Source organism: Schistocerca cancellata, chromosome 6 (genome assembly GCF_023864275.1).
Source record: "Schistocerca cancellata isolate TAMUIC-IGC-003103 chromosome 6, iqSchCanc2.1, whole genome shotgun sequence".
NCBI lineage: Eukaryota > Metazoa > Arthropoda > Insecta > Orthoptera > Acrididae > Schistocerca > Schistocerca cancellata.
In genome coordinates this window covers 168,629,682-168,646,198 of record NC_064631.1, presented here as the reverse complement: position 1 = coordinate 168,646,198, position 16,517 = coordinate 168,629,682, and positions in this window count along the sequence as shown.

The window sequence follows — 16,517 nt, the reverse complement described above, 5'->3', positions numbered from 1 at the left end:
CTGAAACTTGTTACAGAACTCAATTAGTCTTTCTCCTCTTTCATTCCTTGTCCCAAGCCCATATTCCTGTAACCTTTTCTTCTACTCCTTCCCCTACAACTGCGTTCCAGTCGCCCATGACTATTAGATTTTCGTCCCCCTTTACATATTGCATTACCCATTCAATATCCTCATACACTTTCTCTATCAGTTCATCTTCAGCTAGCGACGTCGGCATGTATACCTGAACTATCGTTGTCGGTGTTGGTGTGCTGTCGATTCTGATTAGAAGGTTTAAAGTTTTCCAGAAGTTGACAATGAAATTCATCCACGGGAATGGATGCAAGAATTTGACTAAACACTTCCAGCAGCACGGCCATTTGGTAAAAAATTACAATTTATGTGTATTTATCTTTAGGGAGAACCAGCAACAAGAATGCATTCATTAGCTCGAAAGTGTCAAAACTACGGTGATTTCTGTCACACCTTCCTGTCAGTTTATTGGTGACAACCATATAAAACAGAGCGTTATTATGCTTAAGAACTTCGACCAGTCTGACTTTTCAAGCCTGTGCTCTTTTTTAAGTTAATGCTACGCAACAATCAGTTCCGACCAATCGCTATAAGTTTCTCCAAATTAATACAAATTTGTCTGATGAAATTACTTGTTCGGCTGAGACACATAAATTTGGCAGGTCATTGTAAAGATGATATTGAAGTATTTAAAGGCTTGTTGCACGAACTTGAATCTGATGATGATGAACGGTCATCGCATAAGAACCATTACGACAACCACAGGCAGAATTACTGTCCGCAGCACGATCAGCCGCACCAATTGATCCGAGAGGCCAATTTAACAGTGATCGGATGACATCAGACACGCAGTGAGACCTCAGCCACAATGTTAAAATAATAATTGGCATTCCAGAGGTAGCTCTGACAATCGCAGTGTTTACTGAGGCAGAAACACGGAATGCGGCCCATTGAATCGAAGAAATTATGGGAAAAAAATCCCTTTAACCACAGTAATTATGATAAACGATCTAATCTGAACTGGGGAGATCAAAAGAAGTTTACTCCAGAACGAAATGCGGAAATCATTAAGATCTGGTCAACAGACTCACGCAGTGTTACAAGATGCTTCGTAACAGCAATGAAAGGTAGCACAGCCAACAAATGATACTTATATAGACACAGAAAAAATTCCAAGAAACAGAACAAATAAGTGCACTTGCAAGGTATTAGAGACACACGCCTATTCGATCATCACCATATCAATGAAAAGGTTTTTTTATTATCTGCTATTTAGGATTCTGGGAGTCCCAGCTCTGTTAATAGTGTCACGGCATTCAATAAATGTGAGTAAGCAGTTTGCACATCACCACTGCTGTGTACTAAGGTCAAAAGAGCGACCACAGGAGAAAACATGAATATGAGCAACCAGACTCATTTAGATTTCATAAATCAGGCACATGAGTTTTCAGCAACTTCCTTTTCAATGGTTCCTCTTATTACAGCAGAAATAATTTTGCTGACTATTTCCTGGGTGAGCTTAAAGCGACTTGAAATTTATTAAGTTCAGAAGCATAAGTGGAAGTTAAAGGTATGTTAGTGGGTTTGAAACTTGAAAATTGAATTGAAGAGGACAAGATAAATTGTTTCAAGTTCCTTTCTACAGTCAGGTGCAAATTTTGCCTTAATCCTTTCGTAGTAACATGAATAATGAAATGGCACCTCATCGTGAAAGTGTACAATCAGTACACATACAAGAAATGATACGAGATACAGTGAATCAAGTCGAGGGATCTTCCGATGCAGACAAAGAAGATGTCTGATATTCTACATTCTCACTACAATGCTTTCACAAACCAAGCAGGAACGATAAAATTTATCTATAAATTTAAAGTGAAGGAACACAAATTTTTTGGTATAAAAATATACTATTCGTCTTGTATGGGGGAAAAGGAAATACAAGAAATGTAGTCGATGATATATATGAAGGTATTATCGGACCTGCAGTGAGCTCCACGTTGTTAGCAAAAGATAGGACTATAAAATTTATGCTTGATTTGAGACAAAACAATACCATCACTCTATCACAAGACATACTGATCACAAACTTCAGATGAATATCTACAGAAAAATTTTGATGTAAACATATTGTCTCATCTTGATTTACGATCCAACTTTTGGCAAATTCAGTAGCACCCTGCTTGTACGAACATACAGTTTTCTTTCTTTGGAACATGTTAACGGTTTTTTAAGTTACCTGTTGAACTTTAAGTTTCATCTGCTGCTTTTATCGGAGAACAAAACACTACACTATTCTACCAAACATAAAGGAGGAATGGGTTACGTGTTATGTTGATTGCATACTAATTGCGGGAAAGTCTTTGTATGAGCACAGTCATGTACTAAATACTCTGTTTCAGGTATTTTGAGATTTTGACATCAGAGTAACGTTGATAAAACAGAATGTGGCACATTCACAATTAAAGTTCCTTGGACATACTACACTCCTGAAAATGGAAAAAAGAACACATTAGCACCGGTGTATCAGACCCACCATACTTGCTCCGGACACTGCGAGAGGGCTGTACAAGCAATGATCACACGCACGGCACAGCGGACACACCAGGAACCGCGGTGTTGGCCGTCGAATGGCGCTAGCTGCGCAGCATTTGTGCACCGCCGCCGTCAGTGTCAGCCAGTTTGCCGTGGCATACGGAGCTCCATCGCAGTCTTTAACACTGGTAGCATGCCGCGACAGCGTGGACGTGAACCGTATGTGCAGTTGACGGACTTTGAGCGAGGGCGTATAGTGGGCATGCGGGAGGCCGGGTGGACGTACCGCCGAATTGCTCAACACGCGGGTCGTGAGGTCTCCACAGTACATCGATGTTGTCGCCAGTGGTCGGCGGAAGGTGCACGTGCCCGTCGACCTGGGACCGGACCGCAGCGACGCACGGATGCACGCCAAGACCGTAGGATCCTACGCAGTGCCGTAGGGGACCGCACCGACACTTCCCAGCAAATTAGGGACACTGTTGCTCCTGGGGAATCGGCGAGGACCATTCGCAACCGTCTCCATGAAGCTGGGCTACGGTCCCGCACACCGTTAGGCCGTCTTCCGCTCACGCCCCAACATCGTGCAGCCCGCCTCCAGTGGTGTCGCGACAGGCGTGAATGGAGGGACGAATGGAGACGTGTCGTCTTCAGCGATGAGAGTCGCTTCTGCCTTGGTGCCAATGATGGTCGTATGCGTGTTTGGCGCCGTGCAGGTGAGCGCCACAATCAGGACTGCATACGACCGAGGCACACAGGGCCAACACCCGGCATCATGGTGTGGGGAGCGATCTCCTACACTGGCCGTACACCACTGATGATCGTCGAGGAGACACTGAATAGTGCACGGTACATCCAAACCGTCATCGAACCCATCGTTCTACCATTCCTAGACCGGCAAGGGAACTTGCTGTTCCAACAGGACAATGCACGTCCGCATGTATCCCGTGCCACCCAACGTGCTCTAGCAGGTGTAAGTCAACTACCCTGGCTAGCAAGATCTCCGGATCTGTCCCCCATTGAGCATGTTTGGGACTGGATGAAGCGTCGTCTCACGCGGTCTGCACGTCCAGCACGAACGCTGGTCCAGCTGAGGCGCCAGGTGGAAATGGTATGGCAAGCCGTTCCACAGGACTACATCCAGCATCTCTACGATCGTCTCCATGGGAGAATAGCAGCCTGCATTGCTGCGAAAGGTGGATATACACTGTACTAGTGCCGACATTGTGCATGCTCTGTTGCCTGTGTCTATGTGCCTGTGGTTCTGTCAGTGTGATCATGTGATGTATCTGACCCCAGGAATTTGTCAATAAAGTTTCCCCTTCCTGGGACAATGAATTCACGGTGTTCTTATTTCAATTTCCAGGAGTGTATTTTGCAGAAAGTATTCACCCAAAAAATGAAAGGACTAGAGGAAAATCCTGTATCATTCACTAAATGACAATTTAAAGCTTTGCTTGGTCTCATAAATAATTATCGTTGTTTCATCAGTCTAAGGGATGTAGGTACACGAAGACTGTACGAAAGTACAAAGAGAAACACAGCTTGGCACTGGGACGAAAAAGCTCCGGAGAAATTTCAGAGCTTGAAAGACGCACTACTTGGTGTTCCCATTTTACGTCGTCCAGATCTATCACGTGAGTTTTGCATTACCACTGACAGCTCAAAATCGGGTCTTGGTGTACACTTATTTCAAGGAATTGAGAAAGATGGTATTAATATCAAAAAAGAATAGCTTTTGCTAGTCTTGTACTATCCAAGTCTGACGAAATTACGCAGTTACAAACCTAGAAACATTGGCTACAGTCTGGGTCTTCGCTAAATTCCGTTACTATTTGTATGGAAAATAGACTACAGTATGCGCTCATCATCGAGCACTGCATTTAATGACAGTTAAGCCACCAAATGATGATTCGCATGTTGGGTTTCGTATTTACAGGAATTTAATTTCACTGTGGTCTCTATCCCTGGAATACAAAACATCGTTACTGACAGTCTGTCACACGCTCCCAGTGACTAATTAGAGTCAGTGAGCAGGACTCTCATGAAAACAACTTTATCTTAAGTACATTTGGTACATAGCATTTGAAAATTACATCTTATTATCACTTAGTGACATTGCAAAAGAACAAGATAGGGAACCTGTTAAAGAAGTGATGTGAAAGAGAAATACTGCACTGAACATTTGGTGGGTATGTTTCTTTAACTAGGCCTCACAATTTCTATTTTGTAAAATAACTTTTAAACAAAGAAATTTCTGACATTATTCCTTGAGTTAAAAAAAGTTCAACGAGCTTCTAAAGTCAAGTTTCTTTTTTTTTTTTAATCTTATCATGCAGTTAGCATTTTACAGCGATGTTAAATGTTTATGTGTTTAATTTAGTGTATAAATTGTTATATTTTATGTCTTACGGCAATGATCTACATTGTTATAGTGACCGCTGGTTTCCTTTTGTAGTTAGATTTGTCCCTTCATTAATATATTAGTGTGAGATATGGTACCCACATTTTCATAAGTAACTGGACCTCCATTGGTAACTGACATTCAATAAGACATTATACGTTGTGCGACATTGTTTCTATTAAAATTGTATGATATTACGGAGAGCTTCCGTTCAATAATTTCCCTGGGATTGGACATCCGATATCTTAGGGTTATGATAAACGGCTCAATCAACACTTCACACCTCGTAATAGAAGGCTGCCACCTGCCACCTCTGATTACACCAATTCTCTACGCTCGTTTTCTGCTTGTTGTCTGTGCCAAAATGCTGTCATAGCAAGCAGTTCAATTGAGCAAAGGGCTGAAAGCGAGAGGGACATTCCCCATCAGAATCGCTGCAGGAGCGTCTTCGTTGCAGCTGCAGTGCGCAGCCGAGGATTCTCATGGGGAAAGACAATGCCTGATGAAAACACTCCTCTGCGCTTGTTCTGAATTGCTCATGATAGACGATTTCTCAAATCAGCTGATCTACACCCTGAACAAGATCATGAATTACACTTACATTTTTCCTTGACACTAACCACAAGATACTCAGACTGTTAAGGCTGTGTAAAAATGGTCCAAAAATGCAGATTCTAAATGTCGAAGTTTAACAACTAAAAGAACCCTTCCTCCTTCAAATACTACGTCACTTTTTATAACTTTTCTTATGCCTTGGCTACACTTATATTTTTCCAACACTTCGTTTCGACTTTCCGTCCTCTTCAAAGGCTACAAAATACAACACAAAACTGGTATCATTAGATCTGAAAATATGATACATTTCACCATTGATAAGAGAAATATTACAACGACTACAATATGGCTTACTAGCTTACCAGTGTTATGTTAGTCGTATAAAATTGATCATTAGATACATTGTATCACGTCAACATTCTCGATCACGAGACAAGTGTGAACTGCTATGAAGAGAAAATTTTGCAAGTTAAGTGAACTAAACCGTTAGGCGGCGCTAGGTACGTGGTACACTCTGTAATTTGTTTCTGTTTAAAACCGCAATTTTCTTCGTTACATCGTGTCAAACAAATGGAAATGAGCGTTAGGCATTGTTGGCCGGGAGCATTCGGGGAAGTTTGGTCGCCGAGGGCAAGTACTTATTGCATTCGACGCCACATTGGGCTACTTGCGCGTCGGAGCTGGGGATGAAATGATGATGACAACACAACACCCAGTCCCTGAGCGGAGAAAATCTCCTGCCCTAGCCGGGAATCGAATCCGGGCCTCTTGGCATGGCGTTCCACCGCGCCGACCACTCAGCTAGCGGGGGAGGATCGTGTAAGACAGTTTGATCAGTAAACGTCGAACCACTTTACAATGCCTTACGAAAAGTTATTTCTTCTAAAATGTTCGACGTTTCGACCCCTCTGCTGGGATCTTCCTCAGGATCCTTTGGTGTCCACTACTGCTAGAACACTGTCAGAGACGAGTGTCGCGTTCACTTATAAAGGGGGAATTTTCTGGCGTTCGTGCTGGAGAAGTGATAATATTGGTTAAAATACATGTGGCTACCATTGGTGGACCATAGTCATTGGCTAATACAGAAGAAGGGGCGTTGGTAGCTCTTTTCCTGTGGATACCACTGGCGGTCATCGTCATTCGATAGAAAGGCACTGTTCCACACTTACGCTGGAGAAGGGTTATTGGCTGAAATGCCTGCTACCGCTATTGGTTGGTCGTCATCAGTGGCTAGATTCCAAACGGACAGAGCAAGAGAGGGGGAATGTTTACCCAAAATATTATTGTCCGCCGACGTGACTTGCATGCCGCTCACACACCGCGGCCGCGTATTTACTTCCTTGATGGCGGGGAGCCACGATGCCGGAAGCATATAGCGGTTCTCTTTATTGATATTAGATGAATTCTTAGAAATTTCGATCACTTCTCGGACCTTTCTTCTATAAATGTTTGTTTCTTTAGCCAGTACTCGTACGTTATTTAAATCGATGTCAGAGCCACAGTTCTCGTGATGTTCCGCTACTGCCAATTTTGCAATTTGATTTAACCGCATGTGCCGTTCGTGTTCCTTAATGCGTTCTTTAACAGTTCTTCCCGTGTCGCCTATATACACTTTGCCGCAGCCACATGACACTTGATAGACGCCTGCATTGTGGAGGTAATCAGGTGCATCCGTCGGATAACGTCTTTTATTTTGTTGTGACTAAAGAAAGATGTCTGAATACTATTTTTCTTTAAAATACTGCTTATGCGGTCAGTGACCCCAGAAACGAACGGTAATCTGACGGAATGAGAAGGCAGTTCCTCGTAATTCTTATTAGTGGTATAAATAATCCGCCTAAAGCCCTGCCCATTGAATAACTATCACGCCCATTTGCCTTCAATGTCCTCTTTAAAAAATTCAACTCCGATTCTGTCGTCATCGCTGATACGGAAGACACGTGAAGACAGAGTGTTGAGTACTGCTTGCATCTGGGCTGGGTGGTGGTGCGAAGTGGCATCTAAATACCTGTTTGTGTTAGTCGGCTTTCTGTACACCCTGTGACTTTGAGTGTTATCAGATCTTCAGTATACCAACACATCTAGGAACGGGAGACCGACCTCACTCTCAACCTCCAAGGTGAATCTTATTTTGGGGTGAATTCCATTTAAGAAATTATGGAACGCATGAAGTTCTTCTACGCCGTGTGGCCATATAACAAATGTATCGTCCACGTCAGCTGCAACTGGCGAAATGTGTGAACCTATAGCAAGGCCGTCAGCCTGTTCATAGAATTCCCCATTGTACTTAAATTAGCTCGAGCGAAGACATAATGCAATTAAGTCACAAACATCTGGAGTAACATTCTCCAATATCCAATGACGATGACCGCCAATGGTATCCACAGGAGATGAGCTACCAACGCCCCTTCTTCTGTATTAGCCTATGACTATGGCCCACCAATGGTAGCCACCAATATTATTACTTCTCCAGCACGAACGCCAGAAAATTCCCCATTTATAAGTGGACACGACACTCGTCTCTGACAGTGTTCTAGCAGTAGTGGACACCAAAAGATCCTGAGAAAGATCCCAGCAGAGGGGTCGAAACGTCAAACATTTTAGAAGAAACCTGACGCGGCCTAATAACCCAGAAGATTTTAACTTCAATATGTTGATTGCCTACATCATCTGCTGAATATACACTGATACAATATGTTGACTACCTACATCGTCTGCTCCTCCATCTTCCTCCACCAGACAACCGCTGTCACCCACTCCCCACAAAGCTACATCATGATTATACTTGGTGTCAGAACAACTGTTGGAGACTATAATGGTGGTCCAACAGATTGCAGAAACGAAAAGGATGCAGTAGCGACGGTGATCAGTGCACTATTTCAAAGAAGTGCCGACTTTAAGTTTTCTTGGACATACCAGATAGTATTCTTTTCTCTACTGTTTCGCTTTATTGTGTGCCTGTGGTGGTGGTAGCAATCGGAAATGAGGGTCAGTGAGAAAGTAACAATCCAGAAATCGATATAGCATGAAGTCGATGAGGTACCTAAAGTTCGCGCTGATAATGAAGCTTTGAATAAGGGACGACATCTTTGAGAAGTTGAAAAAGGAGAACGGTCAATTTTTAGCGTAGCGTGTTTCCACACATTCTTGATGTAGTTACTACGTCGGTGGTGGCCTCTTATTCGGGTAAGCCTGGGGAAGATGGTTTTGCCTTTTGAGAGTTTGCATACAGCCGCTAAGTTAGGGAAGTGCAGTAGCAAGAATTCTTAAGTGTGGCTTGTTTAAAATAAGTAGGAGATACTACAAGATATATCATGCGTAACGAGAAGTTAGGGGATGCTCAGTCAATCGCCGACTTTCAGCACGAATTAGTAGATCGTTACAGAAAAAGAAAGCTTCTAGGAATTGTCAACAAGAAATTAATGGCACAATACGAAAACAAGGAGAATCGGTAGAAGGTGTTGTAGATCATGTGGTATCGTAGCCTGCCGATATCATACAGGAACACTAATAGTTGTAATAGCAATTAGTGAATTAACAAGTGACGCTCATTTGAAATTTATGTTTACATATAGGAGAGAGATTAACAGAGGGCGGTAGCCCATCAAATCAGACAAGCGATGAGCATTTGGAGGATATAAGTGTTGACAATTTGTTTCAGGTACACCTTCCCCCCCTCCCCCCCCCCCCCCCCCCCCCCCCGCGCCCCATTAACCAGGGACCTTGCGGCTGCTGGGGAAGCTTCCGTCCCTCCGCGATACAGATAGCCGTACCGTAGGTGCAACCACAACGGAGGGGTATCTGTTGAGAGGCCAGACCAACGTGTGGCTCCTGAAGAAGGGAAGCATCCTTTTCAGTAGTTGCAGTGGCAACAGTCTGGATGATTGACTGATCTGGCTTTGTAACACTAACCAAACAGGCCTTGCTGTGCTGGTACTGCGAACGGCTGAAAGCAAGGGGAAATTACAGCCGTAATTTTTCCCGAGGGCATACAGCTTTACTGAATGGTTAAATGATGATGGCGTCCACTTGGGTGAAATATTCCCGCGGTATAATAGTCCCCCATTAGGATCTCCGGGTGGGGACTACTCAGGAGGACGTTGTTATCAGTAGAAAGAGAACTGGCATTCTACGGATCGGAGCGTGGAATGTCAGATCCCTTAATCAAGCAGGTAGGTTAGAAAATTTAAAAAGGGAAAAAGATAGGTTAAAGTTAGATATAGTGGGAATTAGTGAAGTTCGGTGGCAGGGGGAACAAGATCTCTGGTCAGGTGACTACAGGGTTATAAATACAAAATGAAATAGGGGTAATGCAGGAATAGGTTTAATAATGTATAGGAAAATGGGAATGCGGGTAAGCTACTACAAACAGCATAGTCAACGCAATATTGTGGCCAAGATAGACACGAAGCCCAAACCTACCACAGTAGTACAAGTTTATATGCCAACTAGCTCTGCAGATCATTAATAAATTGATGAAATGTCTGATGAGATAAAAGAAATTATTCAGATAGTGAAGGGAGACGAAAATTTAATAGTCGTGGGTGACTGGAACTCGATAGTAGGAAAAGGAAGACAAGGAAACGTAATAGGTGAATATGGAATGGGAGTAAGGAATGAAAGAGGAAACCGTCTGGTAGAATTATGCACAGAGCATAACTTAATCATAGCTAACACTTGGTTCAGGAATCATAAACGAAGGTTTTATACATGGAAGAAGCCTGGAGATACTGACAGGTTTCAGACAGACTATATAATGGTAAGACAGAGATTTAGGATCCAGGTTTTAAATTGTAAGACATGTCCAGGGGCATGTCTGGAATTCGAGTGTAGGAAAAGGGAGAGAAGGAAACGTAGTAGGTGAATATGGATTGGGGCTAAGAAATGAAAGAGGAAGCCGCCTGGTAGAATTTTGCACAGAGCTTAATCATAGCTAACACTTGGTTTAAGAATCATGATAGATGGTTGTATACATGGAAGAACCCTGGAGATACTAAAAGGTATCAGATAGATTATGTAATGGTAAGGCAGAGATTTAGGAACCAGGTTTTAAATTGTAAGACATTTCCAGGGGCAGATGTGGACTCTGACCACAATCTATTGGTTATGACCTGTAGATTAAAACTGAAGAAACTGCAAAAAGGTGGGAATTTAAGGAGATGGGACCTGGATAAACTGAAAGAACCAGAGGTTTTACAGAGTTTCAGGGAGAGCATAAGGGAACAATTGACAGGAATGGGGGAAAGAAATACAGTAGAAGAAGAATGGGTAGCTTTGAGGGATGAAGTAGTGAAGGCAGCAGAGGATCAAATAGGTAAAAAGACGAGGGCTAGTAGAAATCCCTGGGTAACAGAAGTAGTATTGAATTTAATTGATGAAAGGAGAAAATATAAAAATGCAGTAAATGACGCAGGCAAAAAGGAATACAAACGTCTCAAAAATGAGATCGACAGGAAGTGCAAAATGGCTAAGCAGGGATGGCTAGAGGACAAATGAAAGGATGTAGAGGCTTATCTCACTAGGGGTAAGATAGATACTGCCTACAGGAAATTTAAAGAGACCTTTGGAGATAAGAGCACCACTTGTATGAACATCAAGAGCTCAGATGGAAACCCAGTTGTAAGCAAAGAAGGGAAAGCAGAAAGGTGGAAGGAGTATATAGAGGTTTTATACAAGGGCGATGTACTTGAGGACAATATTATGGAAATGGAAGAGGATGTAGATGAAGATGATATGGGAGATACGATACTACGTGAAGAGTTTGACAGAGCACTGAAAAACCTGAGTCGAAACAAGGCCCCCGGAGTAGACAACACTCCATTGGAACTACTGACGGCCTTGGGAGAGCCAGTCCTGACAAAACTCTACCATCTAGTGAGCAAGATGTATGAAACAGGCGAAATACCCTCAGACTTCAAGAAGAATATAATAATTCCAATCCCAAAGAAAGCAGGTGTTGACAGATGTTAAAATTACCGAACAATCAGTTTAATAAGCCACAGCTGCAAAATACTAACATGAATTCTTTACAGACGAATGGAAAAACTAGTAGAAGCCAACCTCGGGGAAGATCAGTTTGGATTCCGTAGAAATACTGGAACACGTGAGGCAATACTGACCTTACGACTTATCTTAGAAAAAAGATTAAGGAAAGGCAAACCTACGTTTCTAGCATTTGTAGACTTAGAGAAAGCTTTTGACTAGAATACTCTCTTTCAAATTCTAAAGGTGGCAGGAGTAAAATACAGGGAGCGAAAGGCTATTTACAATTTGTACAGAAACCTAATGGCAGTTATAAGAGTCGAGGGACATGAAAGGGAAGCAGTGGTTGGGAAGGGAGTAAGACAGGGTTGTAACCTCTCCCCGATGTTATTCAATCTGTATATTGAGCAAGCAGTAAAGGAAACAAAAGAAAAATTCGGAGTAGGTATTAAAATCCATGGAGAAGAAATAAAAACTTTGAGGTTCGCCGATGACATTGTAATTCTGTCAGAGACAGCAAAGGACTTGGAAGAGCAGTTGAACGGAATGGATGGTGTCTTGAAGGGAGGATACAAGATGATCATCAACAAAAGCAAAAAGAGGATAATGGAATGTAGTCGAATTAAGTCGGGTGATGTTGAGGGTATTAGATTAGGAAATGAGACACTTAAAGTAGTAAAGGAGTTTTGCTATTTGGGGAGCAAAATAACTGATTATGGTCGAAGTAGAGAGGAAATAAAATGTAGACTGGCAATGGCAAGGAAAGCGTTTTTGAAGAAGAGAAATTTGTTAACATCGAGTATAGATTTAAGCGTCATCATTTCTGAAAGAGTTTGTATGGAGTGTAGCCATGTATGGAAGTGAAACATGGACGGTAAATAGTTTGGACAAGAAGATAATAGAAGCTTTCGAAATGTGGTGCTACAAAAGATTGCTGAAGATTAGATGGGTAGATCACATAACTAATGAGGCAGTATTGAATAGGTTTGGGGAGATGTTTGTGGCACAACTTGACCAGAAGAAGGGATCGGTTGGTAGGACATGTTCTGAGGCATCAAGGGATCACCAATTTAGTATTGGAGGGCAGCGTGGAGGGTAAAAATCTTAGAGGGAGACCAAGAGATGAATATACTGAGAAGATTTAGAAGGATGTAGGTTGCAGTAGGTACTGGGAGATGAAGAAGCTTGGACAGGATAGAGTCGGATGGCGAGCTGCATCTGACCAGTCTCTGGACTGAAGACCACAACAACAACAACAACAGCACATTGTAAGAAGAAAATTACTTTCCGTTACCGTGTTTGGTGGCAACGTTCATTCGAAGTATGAAGTGCATGGTCTCTGTCCTCAACAGTCAGTCTTTGTTGTGGCTCTACCGTTCAGTGAAAGTGAGAGGGACATGACAAGACTAGCAGACTTCAGAGCTGTTACTTATTTTGAGACGAAGAAATTGATGAAGCGAAGTAAATGCTTAGGATTAAATGATAGTTTCGTTCACCACGGCACACTACATTATGTGCTTGGTTGAACTGATACTTAATACAGAGAATGTTTCGATAAAGTTTAAGAAAGTGTGTTTTTTTCTCATTTTCTCCTTATTAGCTCCGTCTCTTGCATTGTACAGTATGCATAACACTTCTTATGCCATATTCTGTGTAAATTCGTGGTTAAGGTCTCGTTTGAGAGCGAGATGTAGTGATTGGTGTTACACTATCGAGTTCTGTTATTAATGTGATCATATAATGTGTAACTGTAGGTGAGAAGAACACAGATTTGTATCTTTTTTATTAGTTTTTAGAGACTCTAGTGTGGGCACCCAGTTAGTATGGGATATTTTTGTTACTTGGTTATGACCTCGTCATGTTGTACTTGTACTGTAGAGACAGTATGTTGATATAATGGATTTTGTTTGTGCGAAACGGCTAGATTGGAAACTAGTGTTCTTTTCCTGTACTGATGTTCAGCCACCAAGGTGGGGAGTGGCTAAAGTCCAGATTGATCTGCGAACAAATGTTTCTTGTTTATTCTCGCTCTGCGGGAGGCTTAATTTTGAATCAACTTATCTCGCAATATCCTCAGTCTTGCATGTTGTGATGTAAGTTTTTTTCATATTGTGTACCGTAAATGATAAAATGTTTTCATGTTACTGTGTTGTAAATGGTTTAACGATCAGATGGCAGGCACATGACGTAATGGAGGGAAATAGGAACTTGATGTAACAGATGATAATGTGTCATACTGGATTGTTTTATTGGGTGGTTGCTTGGGAGAGGGGACCAAACAACGAGGTCATCGGTCCCATCGCATTAGGGAAGGATGGCGGAGGAAGTCAGTCGTGCCCTTTCAAAGGGACCATACCGAGATCTGCCTGAAGCGATTTTATGAAAATCACGGATAACGTAAATCAGGATGGCCTGACGTGGGGTTGGAACTGTCGTCCTTCCGAATGCGAGTCCAGTGCGCTAACCAATGCGTCTCCTCGCTCGGTGGATTGGCATATACGGTTCAAATATTAATAATCGAATCCTTTTTCTATAGTGATAGATTACTGATATTTTATGGCACGTGGTAACAATGAAAAAAAAAAGAGTGAGCCTCTTAATGCGTGGAATGAACAGCACTAGTCCATTTCTTTCTGATGGTCTGACGTGCTGAAGGGCGCTGCATGTTTCCTCTCAACTATTTCACGAAATGTAGTACTCGATTTGCATCGAGTCATACTTGCAATGGCATCTAAAGTACACGTGGTATTATCCTTAGCATGGGAGAAGAAGCAGACAATTTATGTCTAATTTTTTATTCTTATCTATGTGTGCACTGCCTAACATTTTCCTTGCTGTGTCATCATTCAATAATTTTAAATTTGTTTCATTTTTGCACGTCTGGGTCTGTGTGGGTGAGCTTCCTGCTAGTGAGACGGCGACTGGCAGGTGCAGCCTGAAGTTTTTTAGGTCGATAGTCGTCAACTTGATAAAAGAAACCAAAGACGTGGGTGGCAAGGTTGCCTCAACAGCAACTGATGTGTTTGGTTTGGCGGACCTGCCCAGCACTGCCTGGAAGGTGGACGAAGTGGTAATTAGCACCGTTGTGGATCAAGGACTGCTGGAAAGGAGACGCCGGTTGTATAATGGAGCTATGAAATGAGAGGCTATCTCCAGCGTTATAAGCATGTGAGATGTTTACATTGGAATACTAACCAAAACACTTATTTTCGCTGATAACATTTCGTATTAATGGTACGGGGACATTTCAGATTGATGGGATGTTAATTCAATAGTTAGAGCTGGGCGATATTTACATCCTTTGTTCAGATCATGATCCACCTTTTTCTTCGGGTTTCAGAAGTTACAGTGTGTGTTAGAGATAACTTTAACATTTAATTGCGTGTTTTGTTTTTAGTTGCAATAAATTCAACACATTAATCCAAAAATCTTTCATTTCAGGTGTGTCGCTTTGTTCAGTGGCCAAGCACGTGTGTGGCGAGTAATATTAGCGTCAATTGCTCCGCGGGGTCCGTACCGCATTTACACTGACATAGCAACAAGGAAAATATAATGTGCTTGGGCAACAATCGTAAGGTGTGGAAATACGAGTCTAAAAATTAAGCTGGAATTAACACATGTCCAGAAACCGTCCCCTTGACACTCCTGGCTGGATTTGTGCAGCAATAACCGTGAAACGTGATGGTGTTACTGTAGGCAGTGACGCCTCTCAGAATTAGTCCATGAATGGCACACTGAGGAGAAAAATTACTTGCGCATTTTTGAACATGTACTTGAGGTAGGTCCACGGTGAGTACAGATGCTATCGATCCACGGTCCGATAAACGCCTCACGGTCCGTAAAACGATGTACTTCGCTGATCCAAAGAATTTAATTTAAATGCTACGAGGTGGTGAGTGTAGATTTTTTAAGTAACAGAATCGTTTCACGTAGTTTTATTATTATCATTTCCCAGAGTCAGTTGAGAAGGTGCTAGTTGCATGACCATAATTTTATTGTCGAAATGTGCGTCTGACGTGCATGAGTGCAAATGATACGGTTTGTGTGTTCGTTGAAAGTAGCTAAAATCTTAGGTTGCGAGGGCACAATCATACCCTATATCACATACACATTGATTTCAGAATTACAAAAAAAAAGGGAGAGAGCTTAATAAATGTTAGGAGCAAATAAATGAATATAATAAAGTTAGGTCCAAGTCTTTAATACACTGCTGATGCTTCACGTCGCGTGGTATCATATTGGAGCACGGGTTCCTCGTGTCACAAAAGATAAAGACAAAGTATATTAAATTGCAAAGCTAGTAATAAAAGGGTAATAAAATAAATTTTTGGATGATTTTGAAAGCGATAATCTGCCAGTAATTCTGTGTCATTCTCATTTTCCCGGCATGTTTATTTGCTCTGAGAAAAGGGTTAAGTAAACGGACGAGATATCCGCCACTGCACATGACTGTCAGTGGCTGGTGTACTTACAGTGAATACAGAGTGGTTTAAGGAACATTCCTGTCTCAGGTTGAGAAGCATAAAATAACTGCGTTTATCGGTCGCATGACAGATAATATGAAGGGAAATCAACGTTGTTGACAGAAAATTAACTTCTGAAAACTCGCTTAATGCGGGCCGTATTTGGAGTTGTGATAGTTCACAAATTTAACGTCGCACCTTAACAGATGATGTTGCATGAACGTACTTATAAGAATTTAATATTTTGAAGTAGGATACACTAGTTACAAAAGCCAGGTCACATATCTGATACGTCCCCCTCCGATAGCCACGAGTAAGAATACGGAAATATAGTCTGAATCCACGAATAGGAGCCCATAACTTACGTACAAGTAGCGGAAGCCTCTCGAAATAATTTTTTTCTAAGACTTTTACAGGTCTGCTCTCAACATCAATCTAGGAAGTCTCTTCATGGTTCTAGCGACTGCTATTGTTTTCACATACAGGCGTTTGCAGTTCGAAGTAGAAAGCTGTCAAAAGGGCTGCAAAAATGCGGGTGTCTTAGCGGTAAAGAATAAATGTATTAAAAC